The sequence below is a fragment of the Salvelinus fontinalis genome, chromosome 30, assembly GCF_029448725.1.
Source record: "Salvelinus fontinalis isolate EN_2023a chromosome 30, ASM2944872v1, whole genome shotgun sequence".
Classification (NCBI taxonomy): Eukaryota; Metazoa; Chordata; class Actinopteri; order Salmoniformes; family Salmonidae; genus Salvelinus; species Salvelinus fontinalis.
The window spans coordinates 25,083,681-25,098,578 of record NC_074694.1 but is presented as its reverse complement, the minus strand read 5'-3'; the positions used below and the strand labels follow the sequence as shown (position 1 = coordinate 25,098,578).

General features: G+C 42.8%; 1 pseudogene; it reads left to right on the top strand.

The window, feature by feature from the left end:
* The first annotated feature begins 1,333 nt into the window (after positions 1 to 1,333).
* LOC129828468 (sodium- and chloride-dependent GABA transporter 2-like) lies at positions 1,334 to 6,080 on the top strand (annotated as a pseudogene).
* Positions 6,081 to 14,898: the final 8,818 nt, after the last annotated feature.

Here is a 14,898-nt window from a genome sequence, read left to right as displayed (position 1 = left end):
GCAACCGCTGTGTTAGATTTCAAAAACTTTACGGAAAAAGCACACCATGCAATAATCTGAGTACGTCGCTCAGACACAAAAACAAGCTATACAGGTACCCGCCATGTTGTGGAGTCAACAGAAGTCAGAAATAGCAATATAAATATTCACTTACCTTTGATGATCCTCATCAGAATGCACTCCTAGGAATCCCAGTTCCACAATAAATGTTTGTTTTGTTCGATAAAGTCCATCATTTATGTCCAAATACCTCCTTTTTGTTAGTGCGTTCAGTTCACAATCCAAACTCACGAGGCGCGGGCAAGTCCAGGCGAAAGTTCAGACGAAAAGTCAAAAAAGTTCCGTTACAGTTCGTAGAAACATGTCAAACAATGTATAGAATCAATCTTTAGGATGTTTTTAACATAAATCTTCAATAATGTGTCAACCGGATAATTTCTTTGTCTTTAGAAATGCAATGGAATGCAGGTCGCTCCCACGGCTATGCGCGTGACCAGCACATGGCATTCTGCCAGACACCTGGTTGAAACAGCTCTCATTCCCCCCTCCTTCACAGTAGAAGCCATAAACAAGGTTCTAAAGACTGTTGACATCTAGTAAAAGCCTTAGGAAGTGCAGTATGACCCCATAGACACTGTATATTAGAAAGGCAATGAGTCGAAAAACTACAAACCTCAGATTTCCCACTTCCTGGTTGGATTTTTCTCAGGTTTTCGCCTGCCATATGAGTTCTGTTATACTCACAGACATCATTCAAACTGTTTTAGAAACTTCAGAGTGTTTTCTATCCAAATATACTAATAATATGCATATATTAGCTTCTGGGACTGAGTAGCAGAAAGTTTACTCTGGGCACGTTTTTCATCCAAACATGAAAATGCTGCCCCCTATCCCAAACAGGAGACATGAAAGTCAGTCAATCTGGAATATTTCAATAACTTTTCTTCAAGTGCAGTCGCAAAAACCATCAAGCGCTATGATGAAACTGTCTCTCTCTATTTGCACCAGTAGCATGAGGAGGGATCCTACTGTACCTGGAAGTATAGATGAAATCCCAATGCAACACGGCTAGCTGATCCACAGGTATTATCTGTAGTGTAAGTCTATAGGCCAGTTTCCCGGACAGAGATACAGTCTAGGCCTGGACTAAAAAGGATTTTAAATTGAGAATTTCCATTGAACATCCTTTCTAAGTCCAGGGGTATGCTTGATCGGTGTCAAGGAAACCGTCACTCTGAGTCCTCCAGTCTCACCACATCTTACCTCATCATATGCTTGGGATACCTGAATGTTCAGTTTATGACTCTCATTTGTCTTCAATGGATTGTTTTCGTACCACATATGCTTGGGATACCTGATTTCTCTCAGAAGCTACAACAAATACAACAACAACTGTTATAAGTGAGTCTTCAGTATTAGGGTGTGGGTTTGATTTAGAATTCTCAGTATTGATTTGGCACAGTGAAGATCTTGCACAGTTGGCTCATTCAGCTATGCCAGGAAGATTTATGACATGGAATGTTGTATTACCTCAATTGCCCTGAACGTTAAGCAACTGTATTTAAATCTTATTAGACCCTTGCCAATGACAACAATAATGTGTGTGAAAGAGGATGGTGACCTAATATGTTGAAAACTTGTTCTGCGATTTTGAGCCTTTCTGTCTGTGCTTGTTGAACAGTGGTACCAGCTTTGTGTCTGGTTTTACCATCTTCTCAATACTGGGTTATATGGCTGGAGAACAGGGTATGGACATCTTTGTATTTGCTGAGTCAGGTGACACTCTAAAGCAGTGGTATCCAAACCTCGCTTTGGGGACACCCAGACATTTCACTATTTTGTTGTAGCCCTGAACTAGCTCATTGATTTACCTAAACTGAGAGAGCGGAAAGCTGAGAGAAAAATACACTGCTCAAAAAATAAAGGGAACAATTAAACAACACAATGTAACTCCAAGTCAATCACACTTCTGTGAAATCAAACTGTCCACTTAGGAAGCAACACTGATTGACAATACATTTCACATGCTGTTGTGCAAATGGAATAGACAACAGGTGGAAATTATAGGCAATAAGCAAGACACCCCCAATAAAGGAGTGGTTCTGCAGGTGGTGACCACAGACCACTTCTCAGTTCCTATGCTTCCTGGCTGATGTTTTGGTCACTTTGAATGCTGGCGGTGCTTTCACTCTAGTGGTAGCATGAGACGGAGTCTACAACCCACACAAGTGGCTCAGGTAGTGCAGCTCATCCAGGATGGCACATCAATGCGAGCTGTGGCAAGAAGGTTTGCTGTGTCTGTCAGCGTAGTGTCCAGAGCATGGAGGCGCTACCAGGAGACAGGCCAGTACATCAGGAGACGTGGAGGAGGCCGTAGGAGGGCAACAACCCAGCAGCAGGACCGCTACCTCCGCCTTTGTGCAAGGAGGAGCACTGCCAGAGCCCTGCAAAATGACCTCCAGCAGGCCACAAATGTGCATGTGTCTGCTCAAACGGTCAGAAACAGACTCCATGAGAGTTCCATGAGGGCCCGACGTCCACAGGTGGGGGTTGTGCTTACGGCCCAACACCGTGCAGGACGTTTGTCATTTGCCAGAGAACACCAAGATTGGCAAATTCGCCACTGCGCCCTGTGCTCTTCACAGATGAAAGCAGGTTCACACTGAGCACATGTGACAGATGTGACAGAGTCTGGAGACGCCGTGGAGAATGTTCTGCTGCCTGTAACATCCTCCAGCATGACCGGTTTGGCGGTGGGTCAGTCATGGTGTGGGGTGGCATTTCTTTGGGGGGCCGCACAGCCCTCCATGTGCTCGCCAGAGGTAGCCTGACTGCCATTTGGTACCGAGATGAGATCCTCAGACCCCTTGTGAGACCATATGCTGGTGCGGTTGGCCCTGGGTTCCTCCTAATGCAAGACAATGCTAGACCTCATGTGGCTGGAGTGTGTCAGCAGTTCCTTCAAGAGGAAGGCATTGATGCTATGGACTGGCCCGCCCGTTCCCCAGACTTGAATCCAATTGAGCACATCTGGGACATCATGTCTCGCTCCATCCACCAACGCCACGTTGCACCACAGACTGTCCAGGAGTTGGCAGATGCTTTAGTCCAGGTCTGGGAGGAGATCCCTCAGGAGACCATCCGCCATCTCATCAGGAGCATGCCCAGGCGTTGTAGGGAGGTCATAGCCAGCAGCATACCACCCTGCATACCACTGCTGGCTTGCTTCTGAAGCTAAGCAGGGTTGGTCCTGGTCAGTCCCTGGATGGGAGACCAGATGCTGCTGGAAGTGGTGTTGGAGGGCCAGTAGGAGGCACTCTTTCCTCTGGTCTAAAAATTATCCCAATGCCCCAGGGCAGTGAGTACACTGCCCTGTGTAGGGTGCCGTCTTTCGGATGGGACGTTAAACGGGTGTCCTGACTCTCTGAGGTCATTAAAGATCCCATGGCAATTATCGTAAGAGTAGGGGTGTTAACCCCGGTGTCCTGGCTAAAATTCCCAATCTGGCCCTCAAACCATCATGGTCACCTAATAATCCCCAGTTTACAATTGGCTCATTCATCCCCCTCCTCTCCCCTGTAACTATTCCCCAGGTCGTTGCTGCAAATGAGAACGTGTTCTCAGTCAACTTACCTGGTAAAATAATGGTAAAATAAAAAGAAATAAAAAATACAGGCACGTGGAGGCCACACACACTACCTAGCCTCATTTTTACTTGTTTTAAGGACATTACATCAAAGTTGGATCAGCCTGTAGTGTGGTTTTCCACTTTAATTTTGAGTGTGACTCCAAATCCAGACCTCCGTGGGTTGATTAAATTTGATTTCCATTGATAATTTTTGTGTGATTTTGTTGTCAGCACATTCAACTATGTAAAGAAAAAAGTATTTAATAAGAATATTTCATTCATTCAGATCTAGGATGTGTTATTTTAGTGTTCCCTTTATTTTTTGAGCAGTGTAATTTTTAAGACGAACAGTATCTGGTTTTCTATGTTATCCTCAGCCTCCACTTTAACCATCAGCAATGGCCCATCTGCTTTAGCTGGGTAAAGTAGTCACAGCTCACACTTCCCTCAACTGACATTTTTTTCAATACACCTTCACCTTGTTTGGTGGAAGCACTGTCTCGCCTCATGGAATCATCAACTTTGCTGACATACTATTACACGTAACAGAATATTTCATTTAATTAGTTCAATTGAATTACATTTGGTACAGAGGTACAGATATACTGTAACGATTTGTCTTGTTGCCCTACTGCAGGTCCTGGCCTGGTGTTCATAGTGTACTCCCAGGCAGTGTCCCTGCTCCCCTGCCGTCAGTTCTGGGCTGTGTGTTTCTTCACCATGATCATCCTGTTAGGATTGGACAGCCAGGTAAGAGCTCAACACCCACCACACCCTCCATCTAGGTGTCCTGTCCCTGCTGTGCCCCTCCCTCTTCCTTCCCATGTACATTACCCTCTTTCTCAAGTTCTCCAGTTTGTCGGCCTTGAGAGCCTTATGACCTCGGTAACGGACATCTACCTCAACGTCCTCAGAAAGGGCTACCGGAGGGAGCTGCTGCTGCTGCTGCCTGGTCAGACTCATCATGGTCACAGAGGTGAGAGGTCACAGACACAGGTCACCGCTGCAAAAAAAGCTCTCAAACCATTGTTGTTGTGTGATGATAGGTGAAAGTGGTTCTCTGATAGAAACAGGTCGCCATCTCATTTGTTCTTCTATCTCCTTGACAACTTTACAGTAATTCAGTTTTTTGTGTGTTATTTTTTACCTTATTCGTGTTTCTAGTTTTTTATTTCTATTTGTGTACTTGATTTTACATTTTTACTGCACTGTTCTGAGCTAGTAACACTAGCATTTTGCTGCACCTGCTACAACATCTGCTAAACTGTGCACGTGACCAATAAACTTTGATTTGAGGTAAGTAGAGGTAAAATAACTTTAAAACAATCAGCGATGAAAGGGTGGGGATAAAAGGGTGTCTAAGCAAGGCTTTTTGTCAAACTAAATATCTCAAATGAGTTGTAATGAATGTCTATTTCGCTGCAGTGTGGCCTCTACATCATCCAGCTGTTTGATCATTATGTGTGCAGTGGTGCCACTCTGCTAGTCCTCTCCATATTCCGTCACTCAGTGTTGGATGGATATATGGTAATACACCAATATGGAAAACTAGCTTCATCACCATATTTATTCTCATTCTCAAGTATTTTGTTATAGTTCATAGTTATAGTTCCTTTTAACTATCCCTTTAAAAACAAGGAAACTGTTCATGAGTACACCTGTCTGTCTCTGTCCAAGGTGCTAAACGTTTCTGTGTCAACATTGAGGATATGATTGGCTACAGGCCCAAGTCTCTGGTGAAGTACTGTTGGCTATACCTCACCCCTACTATGTGCACAGTGACTTCAGGTCCAAGTCCATTTCTATCATTATTTTGCTTACATTTATGGATATAATTTCACAATTGCAGTTGCTTACAATACCATACTCTATTAATATAAAATAAGACGAGATAAGAACGAAACAACATATTTTGGACATCTATTTCCTCTTCCAGGGAACCTTTGTGTTGTCGCTGCTGAAGTACAACCCTCTGAAGTTCAACAACACCTATGTGTACCCGTGGTGGGCCTACGGGCTGGGCTGGTTCCTGGCTATGTCCTCCCTCTCTCTCATCCCCATTACTATGGTCTATAAACTGTACCGAGGCAATGGGACATTTCTGGCAATGGCATTTTAGTTTTTCTCTTGAATATTTAGCACTTGAAAGAGAATTCTTATTGCTGCTAGATAAAATAAAATAAATTATGACAATCCGATCAATAAGGCTGGGACATTTCATCTGGGCCTGTCTCATATTTTTTAACTATTCTGAGATACATTTTGAAGAATGCTTTCACTGCAAATTGATTATACTTATATTGATACCGCTTTACTTCTCCAGCGCCTCGAGGTGATCTGTCGGCCAGCAGATGATCTTCCCATGATGAAGAAGGATATGGCAGGTCTTTATGCTCTGAACCGTGATACTGACGATGAGAAAACATTCAGCAATAATATACGGACTGACTGAATGTTCCACTAATCATTTTAGGGTGGTTTCCCGAATATTAAGCCTAGTCCTGGACTAAAAATATTTTTCAGTGGAGATTCTCCATTGAGCTTGTTTTAAGTCCAGGAAACCGGCCATTCATATTCTATTTTTATAACTTTAAAAAACGTTTTGTTTTATGATGTTGTTTTTATTTAGCGTAAAATAGCTTTAAATAGACCACCTAAACATTTTGTGTATATATATTTGGTGACAAAAGAGGGCACTTTTTTAAATTTACCTAGGCAAGTCAGTTAAGAACAAATTCTAATTTTCAATGAGGGTCCATGAACATTGGGTTAACTGCCTTTTTCAGGAGCAGAAGGACATTTTTACCTTGTCAGCTCAGGGATTTGATCTTGCAACCTTCCGGGTACTAGTCCAACTCTCTAACCACTAGGCTATCCGCCACCCCACTGTAATAGATTACTTCCAGTTTGCTGAATAGAGTGTTGGGGGCTATTTTGTAAATGACATCGCCGAAGTCATAGATCAGTAGGATAGTCAGTTTTACAAGGGTATGTTTGGCAGCATGAGTGAAGGAGGCTTTGTTGCGAAATAGGAAGCCGATTCTAGATTTAATTTTGGATTGGAGATGCTAAATAATGTAGTCTGGAAGGAGAGTTTACAGTCTAACCAGACACCTAGGTATTTGTAGTTGTCCACATATTCTAGGTCAGAACCGCCCAGAGTAGTGATGCTAGTCAGGCGGGAGGATGCGGGCAGCAATCGGTTGAAGAGCATGCACTTAGTTTTACTAGCATTTAAAGCATTTGGAGGCCACGGAAGGAGTGTTGTATGGCGTTGAAGCTCGTTTGGAGGTTTGTTAGCACAGTGTCCAAACAAGGGCCAGATGTATACAGAATGGTGTCGTCTGATTAGGGATGGATTAGAGAATCACCAGCAGCAAGAGCAACATCATTGACATTTACAGAGAAAAGAGTCGGCCCGAGAATTGAACCCTGTGGCACCCCCATAGAGACTGCCAGAGGTCCGGACAACAGGCCCTCCGATTTGACACACTGAACTCTATCTGAGAAGTAGTTGGTGAACCAGGTGAGGCAGTCATTTGAGAAGCCAAGGCTATTAAGTCTGTCTATAAGAATGCTGTGATTGACAGAGTCGAAAGCCTTGGCCAGGTTGATGAAGACGGCTGTCTTTTATCGATGGCGGTTATGATATAGTTTAGGACCTTGAGTATGGCTGAGGTGCACCCATGACCAGCCCGGAAATCAGATTGCATAGTGGAGACGGTAAGGTGGGATTCTAAATGGTCGGTGATCTGTTTATTAACTTGGATTTGCTGCAGGGGGTGCTGAGTTGTTGGCCGGGGTAGGGGTAGCCAGGTGGAAAGCATGGCTAGCCGTAGATAAATGCTTCTTGAAATTATTGCTTTTTCTAATTATTTTTGATTTAGATTTATCGTTGGTGACAGTGTTTCCTATCCTGAGTGCAGAGGGCAGCTGGGAAGAGCTGTTCTTAATCTCCATGGACATTATAGTGTCCCAACTTTTTGGAATCAGTGCTACAGGAAGCAAATTTCTGTTTGAAAAAGATAGCCTTAGCTTTCCTAACGGACTTAGTATATTTGTGCTGGTCAAGGGCAGTCAAGTCTGGGGTGAATCAAGGTCTATATCTGTTCTTAGTTCTACATTTTTTGAATGGGGCATGCTTATTTAAGACAGAGAGGAAAGCACTTTTGAAGAGAAATCAGGCATCCTCTACTGACGGGATGAGGTCAATATCCTTCCAATGTCATTCCAAGATACCCCGGCCAGGCCGATTAGAAAGGCCTGCTCGCTGAAGTGCTTTAGGGAGCGTTTGACAGTGATGACGGGTGGTCGTTTGACGGTGGACCCATTACAGACGCAGGCAATGAGGCAGTGATCGCTGAGATCCTGGTTGAAGACAGCAGAGGTGTATTTAGAGGGCAGGTTGGTCAGGATGATATCTAAGAGGGTGCCCATGGTTACGGATTTAGGGTTGTACCTGGTATGTTCCTTGATAATTTGTGTGAGATTGAGAGCATCTAGCTTAGATTGTAGGGCGGCCAGGGTGTTAAGCATGCCCCCGTTTAGGTCACCTAACAGTATGAACTCTGAAGATAGATGGGGGGCGATCAATTCACATATGGTATCCAGGACACAGCTGGGGGCTGAAGGGGGTTTATAACAAGCGGCAATGGTGAGAGACTTGTTTCTGGAAAGGTGGATTTTTTAAAGTAGAAGCTTGAATTGTTTGGGAACAGACCTGGATAGTATGACAGAACTCTCTGCAGTAGATTGTGACTCTGGCGCCTTTGGCAGTTCTATCTTGTCAGAAAATGTTATAGTTAGGCTAGGACATCCAGGTTGGTGGAGTGTGCTAAAGCAATGAATAAAACAAACTTAGGGAGGAGGCTTCTAATGTTAACATGCATGAAACCAATGCTTTTACGGTTACAGAAGTCAACAAATGAGAGCGCCTGGGAAATGGGAGTGGTGCTGAGGGCTGCAAGGCCTGGGTTAACCTCTACATCACCAGAGGAACAGAGGAGGAGTAGGATAAGAGTACGGCAAAGGGCTAAAAGAACTGATTGTCTAGTGTGTTCGGGAACAGAGAGTAAAAGCAGCAGATTTCTGGGCGCGGAAGAATAGATTCAAGGCATAATGTACAGACAAGGGATGTGAGTACAGTGGAGGTAAGCCTAGGCATTGAGTGACGATGAGATAGGTTTTGTCTCTAGAGGCACCATTTAACCCAGGTGAGGTCACCGCATGTATGGGGGGGGTGGAACAAAAGGGCTAGCTAAGTCATATTGAGCAGGGCTGGAGGCTCTACAGAGAAATAAGACAAACATCACTAACCAAAACAGCAATAGACAAGGCATATTGACATTAGGGAGATGCATGTGTAGCCGAGTGATCATAGGGTCCAGTTTGTAGCTAGGCGAGCTGGAGGCACAGCGATTCAGACAGCTAGCAGGCCAGGGAAGGCAGGCTAATAGATGGGCCTCAGGGGGACGTCGCAACGGGAGAGCCTGTTGAAACCCCCTTGGACGGTTACGTCGGCAGACCAGTTGTGATGGATCGGCGGAGCTCCGTGTCGGCAGCAAAGGGTCCAGGCCAATTGACAAAATAGGTAATTGAAGCCCAGGAATTGTCTGAGAAAAGCAGTCCGATATGCTCTGGGTTGATATCGCGCTGTGCAAACTGGCAGGAATTGACCGGGCTGAGGCTGGCAGATGTCCGAGTTAACGGTGATGACCGCTAGCGTGGCTAACTGACTACTAGCCAGTAGCTAGTTAGCTGTCTAGCTTCTGAGGGGGGGTTCCGGTTCTAAAGTATTAACAATAGCAGATCCGTACCACATTGGGTGTTGCGGGTTGCAGGAGAGTATGTTCAGTACATAGATGGAAATTGAGATTAAAAATGTAAAATATATATTCGAAGAAAAAGGATATTTACACGGGATGGGACAAGACGAACAAAACAGACATCCGACTGCTACACTATCTTGGATTTTTAGATAGCAACAATGACAATAAGCTGCCATGTGCGGAAAGCCTAGAAGAGAATAAAGGGGGAAATTTGTCAGCGTGCCTCAAGAGTGTCAGTCCGCTGAGCTAAAGCCTAGAGGAGAATAAAGGCGGAAATTTGTCAGCGTGCCACAAGAGTGTCTGTCCGCTGAGCTTAACCTGTTGGGGATGGGGGCGCTGTTTAGACTACTTATGCTAATTTGGCTAATTTTTTAAACGGCTTCCCACAAAATCCTTGATCGTACAATATGCATATTATTATTATTATTGGATAGAAAACAGTCTATAGTTTCTATAGGAGTTGAAATTTTGTCTCTAAGTGGAACAGAGCCCATTCTACAGCAATTTCCCTGACATGGAGTCAGATTTGAGAAATGTTGGCCACTCTTCTGAAGTCATTTAAAAGGGCACTGTCGTTGCTATGACTATACGGACACTTCTTACGTCTTCCCCTGGATGCCTTTACGTGATGACGATTCCAACGGGGTCGATTGCTCGTTCACAGGCCCTACAAATGAAAAAACCCTGAAGCTAGTCATTCTTTGGGAGCTGCGTCATGAGCCTAGAGGACACCGGAGCGCACCTGTTCCAAGCGTTAGTTTAGCCTGTTATATTTCTCCGGTCATCTTTTCACTCGTTTTAGGAGTTAAAAACATCATAAGGTAGTTAATTTAAGGCGTTTTATAGCAATTTATATCCGTTTAGTGCGATTTTGGGACATTTATTTTTGCAACGATGTGAAAAGTTGGGCACGCTTTTCAGTTCATCCCGAACGCAGTTGACATTTCCACATGGCAAGAGGACAGCTTTCCACCAAAAGACGATTTCTCCCAAGAAAGGATCCTTTGCCCAAGATACTGATGGAAGAACAGCTCAAGGTAGGACATTTTTATTATGATAAATCGTGTTTCTGTCGAAACATTTTAGTGGCTTAGGACGCCATGTTTTTTGACGTAGCTTCGCTTGGCGCAAACTGTATTGAAAAGTAAGGATAAATTAAAAAATGTAATAACGCAATTGTATTAAGAATTAAATTGTCTATCAATCCCTGTCCACCCTATATTTTTTAGTCACGTTTATGAGTATTTATGTATAAGAGTAGATCACTGTCTAAGTGGCGCAAGGACATTTTCTGACCAGCTGAGCTACATTTCACATTGTCTAACCATGATTTTGGTGGCTAAATATAAACATTTTCGATCAAACTCTATATGGATTGTGTAATATGATGTTACAGGAGTGTCATCTGAAGAATTCTGAGAAGGTTAGTGAAAAAATTAATATATTTTTGGCGATGTTGACGTTATCGCCCACTTTGGCTAGAATCAATGCTGGGCTGCTATGTGCTATGTGCTATGCTAATATAACGATTTATTGTGTTTTCGCTGTAAGACACTTAGAAAATCTGAAATATTGTCTGTATTCACAGGATCTGTGTCTTTCGATTCGTGTATGCTGTGTATTTTTACGAAATGTTTGATGATTAGTAGTTAGGTAAACACGTTGCTCATTGTAATTATTCTAGTCCATTTGTGATGGTGGGTGCAATTGTAAACTATGCCATCTACCTGAAATATGCACTTTTTTCTAACAAAACCTATCCCATACCATAAATATGTTATCAGACTGTCATCTAATGAGTTTTTTTGTTGGTTAGGGGCTATAAATATCTTAGTTTAGCCGAATTGGTGATGGCTACTGGTGTTGGTGGACAAATAAAAGATGGTGGATTATGCTAATGTGTTTTTAGGTAATAGATGTACATCTTTACATATTGTGTCTTCCCTGTAAAACATTTTAAAAATCGGAAATGTTGACTGGATTCACAAGATCTGTGTCTTTCATTAGCTGTATTGGACTTTAATGTGTGAAAGTTAAATATTTTAAAAAAATATTTTTTTTGAATTTCGCGGCACTGGTTTTTCAGTGGGGGGGGGGGGGTGTGCCGCTAGCGCCACGCTGATCCTAGACAGGTTAAGCCTAGAGGAGAATAAAGGGTGAAATTTGTCAGCGTGCTACAAGACTGTTAGACCGCTGCGCTAAAGCCAAGTGGAGAAAACCGGGGGAAATTGTATACAGGACACAGTAAAGACAGCATTGCAAGTACCCCAACTTATCAAATGGGTTATACTGACACTATCTGGCCAGTTGGTGACACCACAACTAATGTGTAACATCTACTGTATGTTCTAGTTATAGTTTTTTGGGGGCGGCTGGCGAAGGCATTCTACCGTCATTTCCGGTCACAACATGTAGACTTGTTGTGTGCTGCTGTGAGGTTTGTTGCTAACGTTTCTTTGCTACCTGGCAACTTTACCGTTTTATATTTTTATTTTTCCCTCGCTCAACTTGTTTCATTCAACTTTTTCACCCCGGACGGTTTATCTGGACATGGTTCTACAGGACCTCCACCAGCCGAAGCTAAGTAGTAACATTAACATTATGCCTTCTAATTGCAGTCGCTGTACTCATAATATACAGGAGAACGATCGCCTTATGGCGAGGATAGCCGTGCTGCAAGCCCAGCTTCAGACGCAATCGTCAGGCAAGGGTAATTTAAGTGTAGGAAAGGATGAAACAGCGTATGTGTCACTAATAAGTACAGATAGTAGTATAAATCCCCAAGCACAGTCCCCGCAGCCGGACAATTTTCTCATGGCTTCTGGAAGGAAATGTTGTAGGAATGCTCAACCGGTGTCGCTCATTCAGTTGACAGAAACTTTAAACAGGTTCTCCCCATTAAGCCACGAGTCGGAGTCAGTCAGAGGCCGAGTCTTCTCTGGTCTCTCCTCCACCCGTTACGGGGTCTGAGACGCCGAAGCCTCCCACCATTAGCTCTGACAAATTGAACACGCTAGTCATTGGCGACTCCATTACCCACAGTATTAGACTTAAAAAGAATCATCCAGCGATCATACACTGTTTACCAGGGAGCAGGGCTACCGACGTTAACCTGTCTAGGATCAGCGTGCCGCTAGCGGCACTCCCCCCCCCCCCCCACTGAAAAACCAGTGCCGCGAAATTCAAAAAAAATATTTTTTTAAAATATTTAACTTTCACACATTAAAGTCCAATACAGCTAATGAAAGACACAGATCTTATGAATCCAGTCAACATTTCCGATTTTTAAAATGTTTTACAGGGAAGACACAATATGTAAAGATGTACATCTATTACCTAAAAACACATTAGCATATTCCACCATCTTTTATTTGTCCACCAACACCAGTAGCCATCACCAATTCGGCTAAACTAAGATATTTATAGCCTCTAACCAACAAAAAAACTCATTAGATGACAGTCTGATAACATATTTATGGTATGGGATAGGTTTTGTTAGAAAAAAGTGCATATTTCAGGTAGATGGCATAGTTTACAATTGCACCCACCATCACAAATGGACTAGAATAATTACAATGAGCAACGTGTTTACCTAACTACTAATCATCAAACATTTCGTAAAAATACACAGCATACACGAATCGAAAGACACAGATCCTGTGAATACAGACAATATTTCAGATTTTCTAAGTGTCTTACAGCGAAAACACAATAAATCGTTATATTAGCTTAGCACATAGCAATTAGCAGCCCAGCATTGATTCTAGCCAAAGTGAGCGATAAAAGTCAACATCGCCAAAAGATATTAATTTTTTCACTAACCTTCTCAGAATTCTTCCGATGACACTCCTGTAACATCACATTACAACATGCATATACAGTTTGATCGAAAATGTTTATATTTAGCCACCAAAATCATGGTTAGACAATGTGAAATGTAGACAAGCTGGTAAAGAAAACGTCCTTGCGCCACTTAGACAGTGATCTACTCTTATACATAAATACTCATAAACGTGACTAAAAAATATAGGGTGGACAGGGATTGATAGACAATTTAATTCTTAATACAATTGCGTTATTACATTTTTTAATTTATCCTTACTTTTCAATACAGTTTGCGCCAAGCGAAGCTACGTCAAAAAACATGGCGTCCTAAGCCACTAAAATGTTTCGACAGAAACACGATTTATCATAATAAAAATGTCCTACCTTGAGCTGTTCTTCCATCAGTATCTTGGGCAAAGGATCCTTTCTTGGGAGAAATCGTCTTTTGGTGGAAAGCTGTCCTCTTGCCATGTGGAAATGTCAACTACGTTCGGGATGAACTGAAAAGCGTGACCAACTTTTCACATCGTTGCAAAAATAAATGTCCCAAAATCGCACTAAACGGATATAAATTGCTATAAAACGCTTTAAATTAACTACTTTGTGATGTTTGTAACTCCTATAACGAGTGAAAAGATGACCGGAGAAATATAACAGGCTAAACTAACGCTTGGAACAGGAGAGGGTCGGTGTCTTCCACGCGCGTTACGCAGCAAGAAAAGACTTGCTAGCTAAAGGTTTTTTTCATTTGTAGGGCCTGTGAACGAGCAATCGAGCCCGTTGGAATCGTCATCACGTAAAGGCATCCAGGGGAAGACGTAAGAAGTGTCCGTATAGTCATAGCAACGACAGTGCCCGTTTAACCTGTTGGGGATGGGGGCGCTGTTTAGACTATTTATGCTAATGTGGCTAATTTTTTAAACGGCTTCCCACAAAATCCTTGATCGTACAATATGCATATTATTATTATTATTGGATAGAAAACAGTCTATAGTTTCTATAGGAGTTGAAATTTTGTCTCTAAGTGGAACAGAGCCCATTCTACAGCAATTTCCCTGACATGGAGTCAGATTTGAGAAACGTTGGCCACTTTTCTGAAGTCATTTAAACGGGCACTGTCGTTGCTATGACTATACGGACACTTCTTACGTCTTCCCCTGGATGCCTTTACGTGATGACGATTCCAACGGGCTCGATTGCTCGTTCACAGGCCCTACAAATGAAAAAAACCTTTAGCTAGCAAGTCTTTTCTTGCTGCGTAACGCGCGTGGAAGACACCGACCCTCTCCTGTTCCAAGCATTAGTTTAGCCTGTTATATTTCTCCGGTCATCTTTTCACTCGTTATAGGAGTTACAAACATCACAAAGTAGTTAATTTAAAGCGTTTTATAGCAATTTATATCCGTTTAGTGCGATTTTGGGACATTTATTTTTGCAACGATGTGAAAAGTTGGTCACGCTTTTCAGTTCATCCCGAACGTAGTTGACATTTCCACATGGCAAGAGGACAGCTTTCCACCAAAAGACGATTTCTCCCAAGAAAGGATCCTTTGCCCAAGATACTGATGGAAGAACAGCTCAAGGTAGGACATTTTTATTATGATAAATCGTGTTTCT